The following is a 13,760-nucleotide window of genomic DNA, read 5'->3' as shown; positions in this document are numbered from 1 at the left end:
GAGGAAGGGGGCCCATTACCCATCAAGTCAACCTATTGTATACTTGTAGTGCGGCGTTATTGACGAATTATATTTTTTGTGCTTGTGCACCACTGCTGCAGAAGCAGCAGTATCACAATAATTGAACTAATCGCCTGCAGTGAGCACGTCGAATATGGCACCGTCCATTTCCCTGTGGAAATAAGTCCCATCGTGTTCTGACAGTGTGGCTGAAATGGATGATTAGCTCGAGGTCGTAGCAATGTTGATGCAGATGCTGCATTTAAAATTCAGAGGCATTAGTCTCATTGAATACTAATGAAGTATTGGAAAATGACGGCAGGAAACTCCTTGACGGGAACACACTTCTTTTATTAAATCTTGACTTGTAACAATACAACGCGTGGCCTCTCTTCTTCACACCGCACTTCTCTTGACTCAGGATTCTGTGCTGCCGGCTCTCTGTGCCTCGTGTAGACTCCGCGCCTCGGCTACACTCCTCTCTCGCCTCGTGTAGACTCTGCGCCTCTGCTACACTCTCCTCTCTCGCCTCGTGTAGACTTTGCCTCTCTCGCGCTGGCTACACCGTATGCATACTCGGCTCGTGCAGACCGTTCTCTCTCGCTGGCTACACCGTATGCATACTCGGCTCGTGCAGACCGTTCTCTCTCGCTGGCTACACACTACACATTACTCAGCTCGTGTAGACCGTTCTATCTCGCTGGCTACACACTATACATTACTCAGCTCGTGTAGACCGTTCTATCTCGCTGGCTACACACTATACATTACTCAGCTCGTGTAGACCGTTCTATCTCGCTGGCTACACACTATACATTACTCAGCTCGTGTAGACCGTTCTATCTCGCTGGCTACACACTATACCTTACTCAGCTCGTGTAGACCTTTCTCTCTCGCTGGCTACACACTATACCTTACTCTCTTCTCTCTCCATTACTCTCCTCTCCGGGCTCTATCTCTACACCTTCGTCTTCATTCTTAGATGGTTCCACTTCTGCCCCTTGCTCCTCTGTGCATCACCTTATATACCCCTTCTTCCCGGGAGACGGAGCGGATGCGGACCTCAACGTCGGCACCGCTCCTCCGTTACCCAATCCCCACGCGCTATCCCCACGATCCGGTTCCGCTCAGCGCGTGTTTCCACTCTCCGACCAATCACACCGCGCTGCTACCCGATCACTCCCTCTGGGCGCGTCACCGGCACACAGCCAATCAGCAGCACTACCCCCACCCGCGCACTGACGCCTGCTCCTCCCCGTCAGCGCGCGTCACCACACACACACCCGTACATACGCGCTGGCACACGACATATACACCCAGCGCGTATCACCACTACATCACCCCCTCCCACATAGCTCGCAGCCGGCCCGGCTGCTAACAACAACCAACCACGACGATAAAACGACAACCAACAAAAAAAAACCCCATAACCCCCCGAGTGTGCCCCGTAACATAACACAACAACAACAACAACAAGAATAACTATGTACAGATTGACAATGAACGCGAAAAGTCAACAATAACACGATACGAGCAAATTCGAAACGAACGCGCCCCACGTCCCTGCGACTACACGCAGTGACGAGGCGCTCCAACTGCCCCGACTCCTCACGAGGCAGGTCATGCAAAGTAGCACGACCTGGCGCGAGTCCGTCTGGCTGGTCCATCGTATGGGGCGGGACACTGACGACCGTCCGGCGGTTCCGGCCGCTCCAGACGGCGCGGAACGGGCCTGAAAGGGCCGGCCCCGCCGCGGAGATCCGGCCGCCGGTGATCGGCAGCTGTCAGTTCCGAGACACCTGGGAGCAGATCAGGCGACAATACGTGTGGATCAGGCAGAGACATTTCCCCCTCTGGGTCGCCGGTCACGTCACACGCCCGGCCATCACGACACAAGGGGAGGCCATATGGAGGCGAGAACGGTTTCAGTCGGGAGGGGTGAACGTACCACCGGCGCTTTCCCCACTTTATCTGAACGCACTGGGGCCGTGCAACGCGCACGACCTCCACGGGTCCCCTCCACGGTCTCAACAATTTAGGCGACGTAGCCAAGGGTGCCTGAGGGCAATGCAGCCAGGCCCTGTCACCTGGTTTCCATTCGTGCATGGACACCTTCCGTGCCCGCAACCGTTCATTAGCAATTTGGCGAGCCCGCGAATTAAGCCGTGCGGCCTCCCTCGCCTCTGTCAGCTTATGAATATTAAACTTAATATGTTCTGCCAAATTAGAATTAGTTCGTGGAGCGGACAGACCAAGTTGCGTTTCTATTGGCGGGTCAGCTTCCCGACCGTACATCAAATAGAATGGGGAAAACCCCGTAGCTGCATGGGGGGCCATTCTATACGCGGCAAGGACTCCCGGGACCTGCAGGTCCCAATCTACATGTGCCTCGCACACCTGCTGGCACAGCATGGAAGTCAAGGTTTTGTGGAGTCTCTCCACCATCCCGTCAGTCTGCGGGTGGTACGGGGAGGTACGCACCTTCTTGGTACCCAACAGATCGCACACCTCTTGCAACAATTTACTCGAAAATTTTTTACCTTGGTCGGTCAGCAGGCGTTCGGGAGCCCCCTTGTCCAGGACATAGCCCTGGACGAAGGCATCCGTCACAGCCGCTGCCGACTGGTTAGCGAGAGGCCACGCCATAGGCCATCGGGTAAAGTATTCGACCCCCACTAACAAATATTTATTCCCTCTCGGCGTGACTGGGAAGGGCCCCAAAATATCGAGTGCAACGAGCTCGTTGGTACGCGAGACCTGAATAGATTGCAGCGGTGGATTAGCTGCCACGGCCGGTGGTTTACGCCTGGCGCACTCAACGCACCCCTTCAGAATATGCACCACATCACTTCCCATTCCCGGCCAGTAATAGTCACGCTGAAGCAGGGCAAGCGTCTTGTTAACTCCCAAGTGCAAGAGGCGTTCGTGTGCCGCCAAGACAACCCTCCCCCTCACAGCGGAAGGCACCACGAGTGCGTTCCGCCGGGACAAACTGTCCCATTTCAATAACACGCCCCGCTCAAGTACATAGGAGCCGGTACGCTCCTGGTCCCCCTCGGGACCCCCAACCTTGCGGCGCAATGCTAGCAGCGAGCTGTCCGCCATCTGGAGGCGGCCCCATTCGCTGAGCGACAGCGAGAGCAGCGAGTCCCGACCCTGAGAGGCAGTGGAATCATCCCCACTCGGTGCGCCCGCTGTCGCAGCCAGTGCCCCCATCTCCCCCGCAAGCGTCGGTTTACAGCGCGCCGATCCCGACAAACACGCGCATTCATCACAAGGCAACAACCCCGACAAGCAATCGGCATTCGTGTGTCGCAACCCCTTACGGTACGTAGTCGTAAACTGATAGTCCTGGAGGACTTCCAACCAACGCGACAACTGGCCCGAGGGCTGGGCGACCCTCAATGAATACTGTAGCGCCGCGTGGTCCGTTCGGACTGTAAAGTGCCGACCATACAGATATGGCCTAAACTGCTGCACAAAAAAAACAATGGCAAGCAGCTCGCGACGGGTGACACAGTAGCGCTGCTCCGCCGGAGACAACACCCTACTACCGTAGGCGACAACTCTTTCGACACCCCCAACGACTTGGGATAGCACCCCCCCAATGCCCGTGTTGCTAGCATCCGTGTCCAGCAAAAAGGGACTGGCAAAATCGGGATAACACAAGGGTGGGGCACCCACCAAGGCGTCCCGGAGGGAGCGAAACGCGGCCTCCTCCTCCGGTCCCCATTTGAACTTCACTCCCTTCGCCGTTAGAGCGTGCAAGGGTTTTGCAATAGTGGCGAAGTGCTCAACGAACCGCCGATAATAAGAAGCAAACCCGATGAAACTACGCACGTCGGAAACGGACGTAGGTGTCGGCCACGAACCGACACAATCCGTCTTCGCGGGATCGGTGGAGATCCCCGAAGAATCGACAATGTGACCCAAGTATCTAACGGACCTACGAAGGAGGTGACATTTGGCCGGTTTAAATTTCAACTTAGCCGATCGCATTCGCAAGAACACCCCTCTCAATCGCCGGAGGTGTTCCTCAAACGTTTTACTGAAAACAATGACATCGTCCATATAAATCAAGCATGTATCCCACTGCAAGCCCGACAAAACCAGCTCCATAAGTCGCTGAAACGTCGCTGGAGAGGAGTGAAGTCCCATGGGTAACCGGTTAAACTGGAACAGCCCCCCTGGAGTCCGAAATGCTGTCTTAGGTTTCGACTCTTCGTCGAGCGGCAACTGCCAAAACCCCGATAACAAATCAAGAGTCGAAAAATATCGCGCACCAGACAATGCATCGAGGGACTCATCCATCCTGGGGAGCGGATACGCGTCAGCCACAGAGATCTTATTCAGGCGACGGAAATCAACGCAGAATCGCAGGGACCCGTCCTGCTTCTTAACCAGCACAATAGGCGCTCCCCACGGGCTAGAGGAGGGTGAAATAATATCGGCTTCTAGCATATCGTTAACAGCCGACTGAACATGTTCCTTCTCCACGGGACTCAGTCGGAAGGGATTTAGCCTGACCGGCGCCGCATCGCCCGTTTCAATGTGATGGTGCAACAAATCCGTGCACCCAATGTCATACTTATGTTTACTGAATACATCAGAGAATTCAATGAGCAACTCGCGCAGCGCACCCAACTGCGCCGCCGACAAATCGTCCGAGGCGGCACATAACGAATGGACCCACTCAAGGTCTTCCCTTGGCTCAACGTTCCGCGCGGGGCTCGAGCCCACCTGCGCAACCAACCCATCATCCCCAGGAACCTGCGCCGCGTGAGCCAGCACGGTGCCCTGCGGGATGACAGCTGGTCGCGACCCCGCGTTCAAAACCATCACAAACGGATCCTTGTCAGCCCGCACCAAAGTGTGAGCCACCGATAAATCAAGACCCCCGACAGCCTTGTTAGAAGGACCCAAAAGCATACTCTGTCCCGAAGCCTCCCTCACCCATGGTTTTCGCAACCGGAGGGGAATCAACATCTGTGAACCCGGGGGCACTTGCACTGTCTGCGTCGCCACCGCTTGTATCGTAGCGCACGCCGTCCGAATGTCAGTAGGGCCCGTCAAAAATGAAATCCGGCGACCCGATGGCAGTTCAATGCATCGTTGATCGATAAGAATTTTAATGGGCATTTTAGCCAAAAAGTCAGTGCCCAAAAGACACGGAACTGCCAAAGAAGACGAAACGAAAACGGGTCCCGATAATTTGATATCTCCAATGCAAATGGACGCCCTAACCTGACCGATAATGCCCAACGATCCCCCATTAGCGGCGTAAAATGGCACATCCACTGGAAGCAGCGGACGACATTGGACTGGAAGAATATTATAAATGAGGTCCGATATAATAGTTGCCGATGCCCCCGTGTCCACTAACACCCTAATCTCAACCCCATCAATAGATCCCGTAACAACGGACGAACCCGCCGAAGCAGCCACAATTCTATGCCCCAATTCCGCCCATTCAATGTCTCCCTGGTCCCGGCCGAACCCCCCTCGCCGAACCGAATCCCCGAACCTTAACCGGCCCTCCTCCGCCGCAACGCGGCGTCCCATGTGTGCCGAATAAACAGGCCGAGCGTGTGAGGTGCCGCGACTTGCCGGGGATTGTAGAGATGACTTGGGCTCTCGGTCGTCGTCCAGCCGAGCTCCCATGGCGCGCTGCCGCGGAGCGCGGCACCCGGACGCCACGTGGCCCCGGAGGCCGCAGTTATAGCACGTGACGAGGGTCGGAGTAGATCTTGGTTGCTCCGACTTTCGGCCCGATCGCAGAGGCGACCGGGCCCCCGGCCTCCAGTCCCCTGGTCGTCCCGTGGCGAACGCCTCCTCTCGTGGGCTGACGACTTGGGGTTCGGCGACCACCAACCCCGGGGCTGCGACGACAGCAGCGTTGCAACCAACGCCTTGCTTCCGTTGTAGGGCCTCGTGCGCTTGAATACTCGTGGCGACTCTCAAAGAAGAAATATCAATGTCGTCAGCTGTGTTGATAGGGACCCCCAGGTCCTGCGCCAACTTGAGCAGCTGCTCCAAAACCATCGCGTCTTGGCCCTCCTCGTCCATCCGAGGGAACGCAGCATCAGCAAGAGCCAGCAACGCCGTGCGATAGGCCAGCGCGGTCTCCGTGGCCGCTTTCCGTCTTGCGTAGAACTGATGGCGGCATGTAGAGGGAGGCCCGTAGACCCTGGCCAACAAACCCAGCGCATCCTTCAGCGTGGAGCGGTCCGACTTCCGTGCAGCCCTGAAGGCCGCGAGCGCATCGTCGTCCAGCATGGCGGGCAATGCCCGCAGCGCCGTAGCATCGGACCACGCTGACATCTCTTGATGCGCCAAAAACCTTCGCTGAAATTGGCCCCAGTCTCCGCCTTCCGCCTTGAAGGCTGACAACGTGGGCAGGCGCTGCTGAAAAATGAAGTCATCCGCCTCGTGGTTCCTCTCCGCCTGTCCGTCGGTGTCTAAGATGGCGGCTCCAGCAGCAGACGTAAGATGGCGGACCCCCTCGCGCGCTGATGACGTCGATGCGCGCGCTTGGGAACCCACCACCACGTGGTGCTCGCCGTTCCCGCCAAAAGTAGGCCCAGGCGCAATGGCGGGAATCCCCCATTCGTTTTGGCGGGAATCTGCGGGGCGACCTTGTAACATGTCCCCCACCGTCCCCGCTCCTCCCGACGAGCTGATCTCCGCCAAGATGGACGCGGCGGCGAGCAGCAGCTCCGCCAGTCGGGAGTGCGCCTCACGAAGCCCGGCGTCTGTCCCCGGTCGCTCGGCCGGCGCCGTCGACGGACCCTGCAGCGTGGGCAAGTCCTCTTCCTCACCCCCCGCCACCAGCGGCTCCGAGTCGTCCAGGTCTTCCTCGCGGTCAATCCCGTGGGTCCTACGGGTCTTCCTCGTCTCCATACTTGGAAGCCCGTTTCACTTCTGACGCCAGATGAAGTATTGGAAAATGACGGCAGGAAACTCCTTGACGGGAACACACTTCTTTTATTAAATCTTGACTTGTAACAATACAACGCGTGGCCTCTCTTCTTCACACCGCACTTCTCTTGACTCAGGATTCTGTGCTGCCGGCTCTCTGTGCCTCGTGTAGACTCCGCGCCTCGGCTACACTCCTCTCTCGCCTCGTGTAGACTCTGCGCCTCTGCTACACTCTCCTCTCTCGCCTCGTGTAGACTTTGCCTCTCTCGCGCTGGCTACACCGTATGCATACTCGGCTCGTGCAGACCGTTCTCTCTCGCTGGCTACACCGTATGCATACTCGGCTCGTGCAGACCGTTCTCTCTCGCTGGCTACACACTACACATTACTCAGCTCGTGTAGACCGTTCTATCTCGCTGGCTACACACTATACATTACTCAGCTCGTGTAGACCGTTCTATCTCGCTGGCTACACACTATACATTACTCAGCTCGTGTAGACCGTTCTATCTCGCTGGCTACACACTATACATTACTCAGCTCGTGTAGACCGTTCTATCTCGCTGGCTACACACTATACCTTACTCAGCTCGTGTAGACCTTTCTCTCTCGCTGGCTACACACTATACCTTACTCTCTTCTCTCTCCATTACTCTCCTCTCCGGGCTCTATCTCTACACCTTCGTCTTCATTCTTAGATGGTTCCACTTCTGCCCCTTGCTCCTCTGTGCATCACCTTATATACCCCTTCTTCCCGGGAGACGGAGCGGATGCGGACCTCAACGTCGGCACCGCTCCTCCGTTACCCAATCCCCACGCGCTATCCCCACGATCCGGTTCCGCTCAGCGCGTGTTTCCACTCTCCGACCAATCACACCGCGCTGCTACCCGATCACTCCCTCTGGGCGCGTCACCGGCACACAGCCAATCAGCAGCACTACCCCCACCCGCGCACTGACGCCTGCTCCTCCCCGTCAGCGCGCGTCACCACACACACACCCGTACATACGCGCTGGCACACGACATATACACCCAGCGCGTATCACCACTACACTAATACAGGAGAGATGAGCTCTGCTGGAGACGATGGTGCAGGGCACATTGCGGAAGGTCTGCAGGGATGGGTCTAGTAACATCGTAAAGTGGATAAATTGACTTAGCACGTTAAAGGCAGTAAAGCTGTGCACGGGGAGGCGAAGGTCGGATGGCGGTTGTTGCAGTGGCTTTGGTGGCCGTTGCGTGTCTCCCCACCGACATGTTGAGATCGCTGATGAGCCGTGTGTTGTGGAAACCGGGCTGCCTCGTGGTGAACTCGCTGATGAGCCTTTTGTGTGGAAGCCGGGTTGTCTCATGGTGGGCTCGCTGATGAGCAGTGTGTTGTGAAAATCGTGCAGTCTCGTGGTGGGCTCCCTGATGAGCCGTGCGTTAGGCACGTTGCTCGAAGCCTGCGCCGTTTCGACACTCGATGTTTTGCGTAATGCAGCAGAGTCGGCGCGCGGTTGCAACGTGGCCGACTTTGCGGCTGTGGACGTGGCAGGGTGTATTCTGCTTGATTACCCTTGACCCATTCACGGAACGTTCCGGTACCATTGTAATTCACCCGTGCGTTGCGTATTGTTTGTGAAATCGAGCGTCTCGCGGTGTACCTCTGGACACGCTAACCAACTCCGTGAGCTATTGTTATTTGGCATGTGGTGTGCGTGGGTGTGCTCTTTTTTTCGGCCGGATAGAGGGGGATAAGCTGGTGCGGTACGGGCTATAGAAGAGACGGAGTGATGTGGTAGAAGAGGATGTGGAGCTGATTGGACTTGCCGATGACTGGTACCAGTGGAGAAGGCTCGTGAAGGACGCTGCTCCTGGGCAGTTGGAGGCCTCCAGCAACAAAGGAGGGAAAAGGAGCGACACAACAACGAGCAGAGCGCCGGGTGGCTAAAACACAGCAAGTTGGCACAGTGGGGGCATAGGTGGTGCATCAGCCAGTCATCTCAGTCAGTCAACCCATTGCACCTGGGTCTGTCCAGTGACCTCCTGCCAGCATGCGTTTGACACTTCACGTGGCCTTAAACCGCACTTTGCCTGGCACGAGCGCCGTGGTGACGTCACCGCCACTTAGTGGCGAATGGCGGTTGTTCGTGTGTGTGTGTGCACCGAGGGTTTTCCCCATTTCATGAACGTGGTCACCCTTGAGTGGCTGCACGTTAGCCGGGGCGGCGGTAGTGGGTGGCGGCGGATTTGCATGCGGCCTGCCTGTAATCCAGCACTGTGGAGGCGAGGGTTGGTGGATCGCACAAATGTTGTGAAACTACCCTTGCCCGTTGGTGCTTCATACGCTACCTTTCCAGCAGAAGGGGGTGCAGCAAAAAATCTGCACTCTGTCTGTTCCATCGATATGGGATAGAGCGTTGCCCCCTCGTAAGCGTGACATTCTTCCCACACGTGTAAGCGCTCATTAATTGGGTGAAAACATCTTAATGCATAAAGGACTGCAGAGCTTGGGCAATTGTGGGCAGCACCGGCCTCTCACCGCCTGGATGCTGTCTTCCAGCCCATCTGTGGTTCCTCAGCAATTGCGGGAGGCAATTTGCACGAACGACGTCCTGGAGAACCAAGCAAACAAACGTCGGTGGCAAATATCTCGGCGTTAATAATTGTGAACGGTTGCTATTGGCAGGAATTTAATGGTGACGCGAAGAGGTGCCTGTGTCGTCGTGTAGAGGAGGTAAACGTTTAGCTTTACAACGTACATGCGTGTGTACGTTGAACGTGTTTCGCACCATACGTAACCAACCGTGATGATCGCAGGTGCGACCGTGTTCCTTTCAACAGCGACGTTGGAGCTAGGACGGGGAGGCCTCCTGGCTGCAACCGGTGAGCGCCGGGCCAGCGGGGGCCAGCGTCGAAGCGCGACGCGATGTGAGCAAGCGACGGGAGGGGATGTGGAACACTGGGGGCTTAGGTTGGGGACCTCTGTGGAAACACTGTCGCTGATGTCTGGCGAAGAAGACAGCTCCTCGTGTTGAAGTGTACGAGGAGTGGGGTTGAGTGGAGTGTGTAGATGAGTTTTTGATTACCGGCGAAACGTCGCGGTACTCGAATGGTAAATGCTGTGGTGGGTTTACTCTCCAACACAAGCGGTGAGTGCAATGGCGGAGCCAGGATTTTCAGGTAGCGGGGCAACCCCTCCAGCAATGAAAAATGATAGAGGAGTTGTTAGTAAGTAAGGACTTGTGCCTTGCTTTTTATTCGACGCGTGTGCGGCGATAACGCAGCCATCGATCGAGGGTCGAATTCGAACCGCGTTGTGTGATCGCCATCACGGTATGGCTTCACGGAAGTCGTGTCCTGTATACGCAACTGCGCACAATTCTGTGAGTCACTTATAACTGCTTTGCCGTTACTTATTGCCAATTATGGACTCAGATTATTGTCCTGTCATCTCATAGAGTCCCTGGCACAGTGGCAGTGGGGGTCGCAAAATGCCGATTTATTACTAATAAACCCCAATGAGTCGATCAAAATAGGGATTTCGATCGGATCATTGGGGGGGCACGTGCTACTCCAATGCTGAATTAGGAACAATTGGCACGTTTTGTTAACCTTACTGATTGGCTTTGTCGGGTGGTTGGCGGGTTTAACGACACATTTATGTTTACACGATCTAACCCAAAAAACACCCCTTTATCATTTGATAATATTGGTGCGCGAAAGCCCTACTACTACTGCTGCGTGTTAAACTTTGTGTCGAAGACGCTCGCGTGGGGCAGGAGGCCTCCGGGAGGATGAGCAGGTACTGAGGGCAGCAGCGGCAGCAGCAGGAGGGGGGAGATCCCAGAGAAAGACACGTGCGGGGGTAGGGGGGGGGTGGCGTAGCGTCTCGGTGGCCACGTCCGGCACGTTGGCTTTGCCAGGAACCGGAGTGGGGGGGGGATTGTGCGAGCGCTGGAGGGGAGCGATTAAAAGAGAAGGGGGGGGGGGTGACCCTTTTGTGTGTACGTACGTTAAACTTTTTTCGCGCCGTACGTGGCCCACCGTACTAATCGGCGGTGCGGAGGACAACAAACTGGAACACGAATAGCAGTTCGGGAATGTTCCATGCAAAGACTTGCACGATGTGGGCTGCGTGTTTGTTCGTAGGCTTGTTGTTGAGAGAACTTGAGTGGCAGCAGTCCTGCGGATGAGTAGAATGGAATGGACATTTTGTAAAAGCAGTTTTGCTTTTCATCTTCCCACATTCCTTCCCTTATTTTACTCCCAACGGTTATTGTTGGTGTCTTACTGTGAGATGAAATCACCTTTGGGAACTCTCACCCGGAGACCATCGCTTCACCCTGTGTTAGAGATCTCAGCCCCACGGGAGGTGGTGACGGAATCACTGTACGTCCAACATCCACGGCAAGGTCTTATTGTTTGGTTAATTTGGCTCGATTTCTATTTGTTTCATTTTTGTACTTATTTCTGCGATTTTTGCCAAATACAGAATCACTCAAACTTAATGCTGGTTTATTTTTTGCAGTCATCTGTAGCCTGGTTGAAGCCATCAATTCGCTACGGATAAAAAAATAAAAGCCGGACCTTATGTACATACGCCTTGTAGGATTTGTATGCCAGTAATCCTCACGGTGATATTAACATCATCGTCAGCATATAACGAAAACAAATAATGTAATTAAGCGGAGAGACAGTGAAGTGTTTCAAAACCTCGCTTTGGCTTCACGTGCTGTATTAGTTTGACCGCGTGTTTCTTTTGAATGGAAGTGAATCCATTAAAAGCTTAATTGAGATTGCAGGTAGTGGTGGGCGGGTGGTGGGGGGGGCTTGGCCCTAGCCGACTACAGCCATTTACCTGGTTTGCTTTTCACTCGCTTGCCGCTGCTGGACGTGTGGGCTGGCAGGCTTTACCTGCGCTTCCTCGGCCAGAGGTCGTTCCAAGTGAGAGCTTTGAAGTCCCGTCCTGTCCGAGGGCCCAGCCTCTGCGCGACGGCGCGCCGAGGGGACGCGGGACCGGTTCTGTCCGCTGCAAACTAATTTGAGTGTGCGTGGGTGTGTGTGTGTGCGCGTCGAATGCTCACCACCGCCGCCTCTGTTGTATCTCAAGCAGGATTGCGCCGCTCCCGCTGAACCGGACGTTTCCTGCTCGTGGCTCAGGCTGTCTGTTGGGTGTGAGTAAAAGGAACGAGAGAGAGCGACATTTTAATTTTTTCACATGAACCGATCTCATCACTTTATCTCTCTGCGTTGGGCCATCCTCTCTCCGGAAATGTTTTTCCTGCAGCTGCCAATTCTATCCCTCGTCTCATCCGCGCACACGGGAACCGAAGACAAGTTGAGTGAGAGTGACTCTAGTGCAATTGAGCATTGATGAATAATAATAATAATGATCATATCTATGGGACCCTTTTTCCAGTATAAAGATAAAAAAAGTCTATCATTTGTGGGTACGCCACAGTGGCTAAGAGATGTTAACTCCCTTGCCTGATAATAGCAGGTCGTGGGTTCCATCCCGTCCCTGACGCCTGTATGTTTGGCGTTTGCATGTCTCTCTCCCTGTCGCCGCGTGGACTTTTTCTCCGGGTCCTCTGGTTTTTCCCACCGCATTTAGAAGTATTTGGCTGCTATACATGTTTCCACACGTTAATCACTTTGTTGAGCTATCACTCGTGTGATAGCCAGGCCGCTCCTGAGAAAGAGATAGATAGCTCCGTGGGCCCTACCTGGTCACATATCAAGTGGGTTTGTGAAACATCAGCGTGGAACTTTGTGAGCATTCTTCCGACACATGCGTGGGTTTTCTTCGGCTCCAGGAACTTCCTCCCGCGTGTAAAACACGAAAATAAAATGCAGGACCCTCCTGAAAACGCGTCGCTAGGCTCCATAAACCTTTCCTGAATATGTTAATTGTACCGCAGTAGTAGCAGTATTTCAAGCAAAAACAGAAACGCTGATACTGCTGATGATGATACTGCTGCTGCTGATGATGCTGATGCTGTTGCTGATGATGATTCTGCTGGTGATGCTGCTGCCGCTGATGATGCTGATGATGATGCTGCTGCTGTTGCTGATGCTGCTGCCACTGATGATGATGATGATCATTATCAGCAGCAGGATTGCTATCATCTCCTTATCCACGGGAATTGTGGGCAATAGGAAGAATGTGGTGATGATGAGAGCATTTCTACTGCCACTGCGTAATCAAGGCGGTGTGTTACCGTGGTAACAGTTGCCGAACCCAGGCCCCAGTGGCCCAAAATGTCATGCGGCCAGCAACAGACGGCACCGTTGAAGGTGGAATAGAGTGTAACACGCGTCTTGGCTTGAGCAAGGTTATTGTAATTGTATAAGAGCCCTGGGGGACAAAAGACGATGGGAGCAAGGGAATTCAAATGTGGAGCAGCGCGATTTAAGAAACAGAAAGATAAATTGTTGTGACTTGCAGTGTGGTGAGTGGGTGGGTGAGTGTGTTGTGACCTGCAGTGTTGTGAGTGAGTGAGGGGGTGAGTGTGTCGTGACTTGCAGTGTGGTGAGTGAGTGGGTGGGTGTGTTGTGACTTGCAGTGTGGTGAGTGAGTGAGTGTGTGAGTGTGTTGTGACCTGCAGTGTGGTGAGTGGGTGAGTGGGTGAGTGTGTTGTGACCTGCAGTGTGGTGAGTGGGTGAGTGGGTGAGTGTTGTTGTGACCTGCAGTGTGGTGAGTGGGTGAGTGTGTTGTGACTTGCAGTGTGGTGAGTGGGTGAGTGTGTTGTGATTTGCAGTGTGGTGAGTGAGTGAGTGTGTGAGTGTGTTGTGACCTGCAGTGTGGTGAGTGGGTGAGTGTTGTGACCTGCAGTGTGGTGAGTGGGTGAGTGTGT

General features: G+C 54.8%; 1 protein-coding gene across 11 annotated transcripts in view; it reads left to right on the top strand.

Annotated features, from left to right (window-relative positions):
- Window positions 1-13,760, top strand: part of FUT8 (fucosyltransferase 8) — a 384,345-nt gene that overhangs the window by 19,064 nt on the left and 351,521 nt on the right. Inside the window, exon 1 of one of the 11 annotated variants that reach the window (XM_078870631.1) lies at window positions 8,013-8,028. The exons of the other annotated variants lie outside the window; for them this stretch is intronic. The gene's annotated coding sequence lies outside the window, so the exon portion shown is untranslated. Of the gene's footprint in view, window positions 1-8,012; window positions 8,029-13,760 lie in introns of those variants that run through there. 11 annotated transcript variants of the gene reach the window in all.

This window comes from Lampetra fluviatilis, chromosome 30, assembly GCF_964198595.1.
Source record: "Lampetra fluviatilis chromosome 30, kcLamFluv1.1, whole genome shotgun sequence".
NCBI classification, from domain to species: Eukaryota; Metazoa; Chordata; class Hyperoartia; order Petromyzontiformes; family Petromyzontidae; genus Lampetra; species Lampetra fluviatilis.
The sequence above is the reverse complement of the archived record's forward strand: the minus strand, read 5'-3'. Positions and strand labels throughout refer to the sequence as shown.